The sequence below is a fragment of the Aegilops tauschii genome, chromosome 1 (genome assembly GCF_002575655.3).
Source record: "Aegilops tauschii subsp. strangulata cultivar AL8/78 chromosome 1, Aet v6.0, whole genome shotgun sequence".
NCBI lineage: Eukaryota > Viridiplantae > Streptophyta > Magnoliopsida > Poales > Poaceae > Aegilops > Aegilops tauschii.
Genome location: NC_053035.3, coordinates 457,986,568 through 457,995,359, shown reverse-complemented (window position 1 = coordinate 457,995,359; position 8,792 = coordinate 457,986,568).

The window sequence follows — 8,792 nt, the reverse complement described above, 5'->3', positions numbered from 1 at the left end:
CATCTTCAACACTGAAGACAACGGCTCGATCACCAAAGCTGATGCTAATGACAATGACGACTCTACTCCCACCTACTGCTTCATGGCACGTGGTGCCAAGGTAAAATCACGCGATGCTTACTTTCAAACATCAAGTGAAGATGACTCTGATTGTGAATCCAAACCTAGCTACAAAACACTTATTAAAATTGCAACTGAACAACAGAAAGCTATGGAACATATTCAAAAACTGTTAGACAAAAGCGATGACCTGTTGACGCGGAAATGACCCGATCTCAGTCCTTAATTGAAGACATCAAAAATCTTCATGTTAAGTACGAGGAACTTGAAAGTCGTCATGAAACGCTCTCAACAACTCATGAAAAGCTTTCCTACGATTATCTTCAAAGGAAGCAAGAGCTTGAGAAATTAAGAACGATTCCTGAAGATCTTCAAAAGGAGAACGCGTCACTTCGCGCTCAATAGATCAGTCCCGCTCAGGAAGGATTTGAACCACCATGTCTAAAATGCATTGAGCGTGATAACACTACCTCTGTTGCTGAATGTTCTACTGCTGCTACTGTTGCAATATCTTCAACTGCTGATGTGGTAACTAACCCCTCTGCTGAGGATACCACTACTATTGCTGATGAAAATGCTAGGTTGAAGACTTTGCTTGAGACAGGGATGTACAAGAGCCTCAAAGGGCATCAGACATTATGTGATGTCCTCAAAAAGCAGATTCTGAACCGAAACCCTAGAAAAGAGGGTGTTGGGTTCGAGAGGAAAATGAATGTTGATGGTTCTTACTGGAAACATGAGCAGTACCCCAAAACCAAATGGATTGCTGCAAAGGAACCTTCAGTGGATCCATCCACCTTATCTGGCTTCACTTGTGCTAACCCCGTTATCATTGATGAATCCTTTGATGCAAACTATAAACTGTTTAAGAATCAGAATGGTGAAGTGTTTGCCAGGTATATTGGTACTAACTGCAGGAATGGGCCACCTATGAAGAAGATCTGGGTACCCAAAAGTTGTCTTGAGAATCTTCCTGTGAATGTCGTCATGACACCACCTGGGAAGAAGACAAACCCCAGACCAAAGGCTTCATATGGTCCAAAGGCTTCATACAGACAGAGGACTCACCTGAGTCACCCTAACGCCAATGTTTTGCAGGGAAATTATACCCAGACCCATGAATATGAGTGTGTTTCCTCAAACCGCTATGTTCATAGAACAAAGAACTTTTCTGCTTATTCTTATGAGTATTATTCACCTCCTGCAAGGCTATTTGCTAGGGCTCCAAAGCCGAAGTTCTCAGATGCTGCACTTAGACTCATTGCTTCGAAGCCACCCCTGAAAATGTGGGTGGTTAAGAAAACTTAACTCTCTTTTGCAGGGAAAGGTCTCCAGCCGGAAATCAAAGGCGTCCGATGCTATTGCTGGGGACCTAAAACATCTTGTAGGGCACAAGATAAAATGCCCAAATGGTCTTACTATGTATTTTGTTCCTGAATCGCTTGCCAGTCATCCTATCAGTCCTAACCTGGATCTAAGCTTTAATAATCTGCTTGTTCGTCAAATGTTTATGCTTCACAATACCCTTGGTGAAGCCTATCCCCCTAACTGCACTGTAGGGTATGACACCAAAGTCTTCAGAATGGATTATGGACAGTGGATGCACTAACCACATGATTGGCAATTGAAGTCTTCTGATGGATTCAACACTACGTCCATCAGACAAGAGTCACATCACATTTGCTGATACTGGTAAAAGCAAGGTATTGGGTCTAGGTAGAGTTGCAATCTCAAAGGATCAGCACATGGATAAAGTGATGCTTGTTGAATCCCTTGGTTTCAACTTAATGTCTGTCTCAATGCTTTGTGACTTAAACATGATTGTGATATTTGGAAAATATCGTTGCCTTGTTCTAATGGAATCTGACAAGTCTCTAGTCTTTGAAGGGTATCGGAAAGATGATCTGTATATGGTAGATTTCTCAGCAGGACCACAGTTGGCCGTATGTCTTCTAGCAAAAGCTTCAGAGTGCTGGCTTTGGCATCGAAGGCTAGGGCATGCTGGCATGAGGAATTTGCATACTTTCGCGAAGAAGAAACACGTCGTAGGCATCAAGGGCATTAAGTTCAAGAAGGATCATCTGTGTGGTGCCTGCGAAGCTGGAAAGATGACAAGGGCCAAGCATCCCTCGAAGACAATCATGACTACATCTCAACCCTTCGAGCTGCTTCGCATGGATCTCTTTGGCCCTACTCACTACTCTACTCTCACTACCACTGCTTGTCTCTATGGTTTCGTCATTGTTGATGATTATTCAAGATATACATGGGTGCATATAATCCTTTACAAGAATGAAGTGCAGGATGTCTACAGACGCTTCGCCAATCGTGCCATGACAAACTATGGCGTCAAGATCAAGCATATCAGAAGTGACAAAGGCACAGAGTTCAAGAACACCGGCCTCGACCTTTACCTGGATACATTGGGCATCACTCATGAGTTCTCTGCTCCGTACACACCTCAGCGGAATGGCATCGTGGAGCGCAAGAACATAACTCTTATCGAGATGGCTCGAATGATACTTGATGAGTACAAGACTCCAAGGAAGTTCTGGCCTGAAGCCATTGATACTGCATGCCACGTCATCAACCGTGTTTATCTCCATAAGCTTCTGAAGAAAACATCCTATGAGCTCCTGACTGGTAAGAAACCAAACGTCAGTTACTTCAGAGTATTTGGTGCTAGGTGCTGGATCAAGGATCCACATCACACTTCAAAATTTGCACCGAAAGCACATGAAGGTTTTATGCTTGGTTACGGAAAGGATTCACACTCCTACAGAGTCTTCAACCTCTTTCAATATAAAGTGGTTGAAACTATGGATGTGCGGTTCGATGAGACTAACGGCTCGCAAAGAGAGCACCTGCTGATGTCTACTACGCAACCTTCTTCTTGTAGATGTTGTTGGGCCTCCAAGTGCAGAGGTTTGTAGGACAGTAGCAAATTTCCCTCAAGTGGATGACCTAAGGTTTATCAATCCGTGGGAGGCGTAGGATGAAGATGGTCTCTCTCGAGCAACCCTGCAACCAAATAACAAAGAGTCTCTTGTGTCCCCAACACACCCAATACAATGGTAAATTGTATAGGTGCACTAGTTCGGCGAAGAGATGGTGATACAAGTGCAATATGGATGGTAGATATAGGTTTTTGTAATCTGAAAATATAAAAACAGCAAGGTAACAAGTGATAAAAGTGAGCGTAAACGGTATTGCAATGCTAGGAAACAAGGCCTAGGGTTCATACTTTCACTAGTGCAAGTTCTCTCAACAATAATAACATAATTGGATCATATAACTATCCCTCAACATGCAACAAAGAGTCACTCCAAAGTCACTAATAGCAGAGAACAAACGAAGAGATTATGGTAGGGTACGAGACCACCTCAAAGTTATTCTTTCCAATCAATCCGTTGGGCTATTCCTATAAGTGTCACAAACAGCCCTAGAGTTCGTACTAGAATAACACCTTAAGACACAAATCAACCAAAACCCTAATGTCACTTAGATACTCCAATGTCACCTCAAGTATCCGTGGGTATGATTATACGATATGCATCACACAATCTCAGATTCATCTATTCAACCAACACATAGAACCTCAAAGAGTGCCCCAAAGTTTCTACCGGAGAGTCAAGACGAAAATGTGTGCCAACCCCTATGCATAGGTTCATGGCCGAAACCCGCAAGTTGATCACCAAAACATACATCAAGTGAATCACGTGATATCCCATTGTCACCACAGATACGCACGGCAAGACATACATTAAAGGGAAAACTCAAATCATTAAAGACTCAATCCGATAAGATTACTTCAAAGGGAAAACTCAATCCATTACAAGAGTAGAGGGGGAGAAGCAACATAAGATCCAACTATAATAGCAAAGCTCGCGATACATCAAGATCGTGCCAAATCAAGAACACGAGAGAGAGAGAGAGATCAAACACATAGCTACTGGTACATACCCTCAGCCCCGAGGGTGAACTACTCCCTCCTCGTCATGGAGAGCGCCGGGATGATGAAGATGGCCACCGGTGAGGGTTCCCCCCTCCGGCAGGGTGCCGGAACAAGGTCCCGATTGGTTTTTGGTGGCTACAGAAGCTTGCGGCGGCGGAACTCCCGATCTATTCTGTTCCCCGAAGTTTTTAGGGTATATGGATATATATAGGAGGAAGAAGTACGTCAGGGGAGCCACGAGGGGCCCACGAGGGTGGAGCGCACGCCCAGGGGGGTGGGCGCGCCCCCCTGCCTCGTGCCTCCCTCGTTGCTTCCTTGACGTGGACTCCAAGTCTCCCGGGTTGCTTTCCTTCCAAAAATAACTTCTCCAGAAGATTTCATTCCGTTTCGACTCTGTTTGATATTCCTTTTCTTCGAAATACTGAAACAAGGGAAAAAACAGGAACTGGCACTGGGCTCTGGGTCAATAGGTTAGTCCCAAAAATAATATAAAAGTGGATAATAAAGCCCAATAATGTCCAAAACAGAAGATAATATAGCATGGAGCAATCAAAAATTATAGATACGTTGGAGACGTATCAAGCATCCCCAAGCTTAATTCCTGCTCGTCCTCGAGGAGGTAAATGATAAAAACAGAATTTTTGATGCGGAGTGCTACTTGGCATAATTTCAATGTAATTCTTCTTAATTGTGGTATGAATATTCAGATCCGAAAGATTCAAGATAAAAGTTCATATTGACATAAAAATAATAATACTTCAAGCATACTAACTAAGCAATTATGTCCTCTCAAAATAACATGGCCAAAGAAAGTTCATCCCTACAAAATCATATAGTTTAGTCATGCTCCATCTTCGTCACACAAGAATGCTCTCATCATGCACAACCCCGATGACAAGCCAAGCAATTATTTCATACTTAAGTAATCTCAAACTCATAAACCTTCACGCAATACATGAGCGCGAGCCATGGACATAGCACTATGGGTGGAATAGAATATGATGATGGGGGTTATGTGGCGAAGACAAAAAAGGAGAAAGTCTCACATCAACGAGGCTAATCAATGATCTATGGAGATGCCCATCGATTGATGTTAATGCGAGGAGTAGGGATTGCCATGCAACAGATGCACTAGAGATATAAATATATGAAAGCCCAACAAAAGAAACTAAGTGGGTGTGCATCCAACTCGCTTGCTCACGAAGACCTAGGGCACTTGAGGAGGCCCATCGTTGGAATATACAAGCCAAGTTCTATAATGAAAGATTCCCACTAGTATATGAAAGTGACAAAACAAGAGACTCTCTATCATGAAGATTATGGTGCTACTTTGAAGCACAAGTGTGGTAAAGGATAGTAACATTGTCCCTTCTCTCTTTTTCTCTCATTTTTTTGGGCCTTCTCTTTTTTATGGCCTTTCTCTCTTTTTTTATTCCTCACTTGGGACAATGCTCTAGAAAATGATGATCATCACACTTCTATTTATTTACAACTCAATGATTACAACTCAATACTAGAACAAAGTATGACTCTATATGAATGCCTCCGGCGGTGTACCGGGATATGCAATGAATCAAGAGTGACATGTATGAGAGAATTATGAACGGTGGCTTTGCCACAAATACTATGTCAACTACATGATTATGCTAAGCAATATGACAATGATGAATGTGTCATGATAAACAGAATGGTGGAAAGTTGCATGGCAATATATCTCGGAATGGCTATGGAAATGCCATAATAGGTAGGTATGGTGGCTGTTTTGAGGAAGATATAAGGAGGTTTATGTGTGAAAGAGCGTATCATATCACGGGGTTTGGATGCACCGGCGAAGTTTGCACCAACTCTCAATGTGAGAAGGGGCAATGCACGGTACCGAAGAGGCTAGCAATGATGGAAAGGTGAGAGTGCGTATAATCCATGGACTCAACATTAGTCATAAAGAACTCACATACTTATTGCAAAAATCTACAAGTCATCAAAAACCAAGCACTACGCGCATGCTCCTAGGGGGATAGATTGGTAGGAAAAGACCATCGCTCGTCCCCGACCGCCACTCATAAGGAGGACAATCAAAGAACACCTCATGGTTCAAATTTGTTACATAATGTTTCCCATACGTGCATGCTACGGGACTTGCAAACTTCAACACAAGTATTTCTCAAATTCACAACTACTCAACTTGCACAACTTTGCTATCACTACCTCCATGTCTCAAAACAATCATCAAGCATCAAACTTCTCTTAGTATTCAACACACTCATAAGAAAGTTTTTACTAGTCTTGAATACCTAGCATATTAGGATTAAGCAAGTTACCATGCTGTTTAAGACTCTCAAAATAATATAAGTGAAGCATGAGAGTTCATATATTTCTTCAAAATAAATCCACCGCCGTGCTCTAAAAGATATAAGTGAAGCGCTAGAGCAAACGACAAACTACTCCGAAAGATATAAGTGAAGATCAATGAGTAGTCGAATAATTATGCAACTATGTGAAGACTCTCTAACATTTAAGAATGTCAGATCTTGATACTTTATTCAAACAGCAAGCAAAACAAAATAAAATGACATGACGCTCCAAGCAAAACACATATCATGTGGTGAATAAAAATATAGCTCCAAGTAAAGTTACCGATGAACGAAGACGAAAGAGGGGATGCCTTCCGGGGCATCCCCAAGCTTAGGCTCTTGGTTGTCCTTGAATATTACCTTGGGGTGCCTTGGGCATCCCCAAGCTTAGGCTCTTGTCACTCCTTATTCCATAGTCCATCGAATCTTTACCCAAAACTTGAAAACTTCACAACACAAAACTTAACAGAAAATCTCGTGAGCTCCGTTAGCGAAAGAAAACAAAACACCACTTCAAGGTACTGTAATGAACTCATTCTTTATTTGTATTGGTGTTAAACCTACTGTATTCCAACTTCTCTATGGTTTATAAACTCTTTTATTAGCCATAGATTCATCAAAATAAGCAAACAACACACGAAAAACAGAATCTGTCAAAAACAGAACAGTCTGTAGTAATCTGTATCAAACGAAAAGTTCTGGAACTCCAAAAATTCTAAAATAAATTGGTGGACCTGAGGAATTTGTCTAGTAATCATCTGCAAAAAGAATAAACTAAATAGCACTCTCCAGTAAAAATTTGAAGCTAATTTTGTGAGCGCTAAAGTTTCTGTTTTTACAGCATGATCATAAAGACTTCACCCAAGTCTTCCCAAAGGTTCTACTTGGCACAAACACTAATTAAAACACAAAACCACATCTAAACAGAAGCTGGATGGATTATTATTACTAACAGAACCAAAAAGCAAGAACAAAAATAAAAATTGGGTCGCCTCCCAACAAGCGCTAACGTTTAACGTCCCTAGCTAGGCATGATGATTTCAATGATGCTCACATAAAAGATAGGAATTGAAACATAAAGAGAGCATCATGAAGAATATGACTAGCACATTTAAGTCTAACCCACTTCCTATGCATAGGGATTTTGTGAGCAAACAATTTATGGGAACAATAATCAACTAGCATAGGAAGGCAAAACAAGCATAACTTCAAAACTTTAAGCACATAGAGAGGAAACTTGATATTATTGCAATTCCTACAAGCATATATTCCTCCCTCATAATAATTTTCAGTAGCATCATGAATGAATTCAACAATATAACCATCACATAAAGCATTATTCTCATGATGCATAAGCATAGAAAATCTACTACTCTCCACATAAGCAAATTTATTATCATCAATCGTAGTGGGAGAAAACTCAACAAAGTAACTATCATGTGAGGCATAATCCAATTGAAAACTAAAATCATGATGACAAGTTTCATGGTTATCTTTATTCTTTATAGCATACGTGTCATCACAATAATCATCATAAATAGGAGGCATGCTTTCATCATAATAATTTTGCTCATCAAAACTTGGGGGACTAAACATATCATCTTTATCAAACGTAGCATCCCCAAGCTTGTGGCTTTGCATATCATTAGCATCATTGGTATTCAAAGAATTCATACTAACAACATTGCAATCATGCTCATCATTCACATATTTTATGCCAAGCATTCTATGTAATTCTTCTTCTAGTACTTGAGCACAATTTTCCTTCCCATCATTTTCATGAAAGACATTAAAAAGATGAAGCATATGAGGCACCCTTAATTCCATTTTTTGTAGTTTTCTTTTATAAACTAAACTAGTGATAAAACAAGAAACAAAAAGATTCGATTGCAAGATCTAAAGATATACCTTCAAGCACTCACCTCCCCGACAACGGCGCCAGAAAATAGCTTAGTTGACGGGGTGTGAGTGTCGCTTACCTAGCCTCCCTGGCAACGGCGCCAGAAAATAGCTTGATGTCTACTACGCAACCTTCTTCTTGTAGACGTTGTTGGGCCTCCAAGTGCAGAGGTTTGTAGGACAGTAGCAAATTTCCCTCAAGTGGATGACCTAAGGTTTATCAATCCGTGGGAGGCGTAGGATGAAGATGGTCTCTCTCAAGCAACCCTGCAACCAAATAACAAAGAGTCTCTTGTGTCCCCAACACACCCAATACAATGGTAAATTGTATAGGTGCACTAGTTCGGCGAAGAGATGGTGATACAAGTGCAATATGGATGGTAGATATAGGTTTTTGTAATCTGAAAATATAAAAACAGCAAGGTAACAAGCGATAAAAGTGAGCGTAAACGGTATTGCAATGCTAGGAAACAAGGCCTAGGGTTCATACTTTCACTAGTGCAAGTTCTCTCAACAATAATAACATA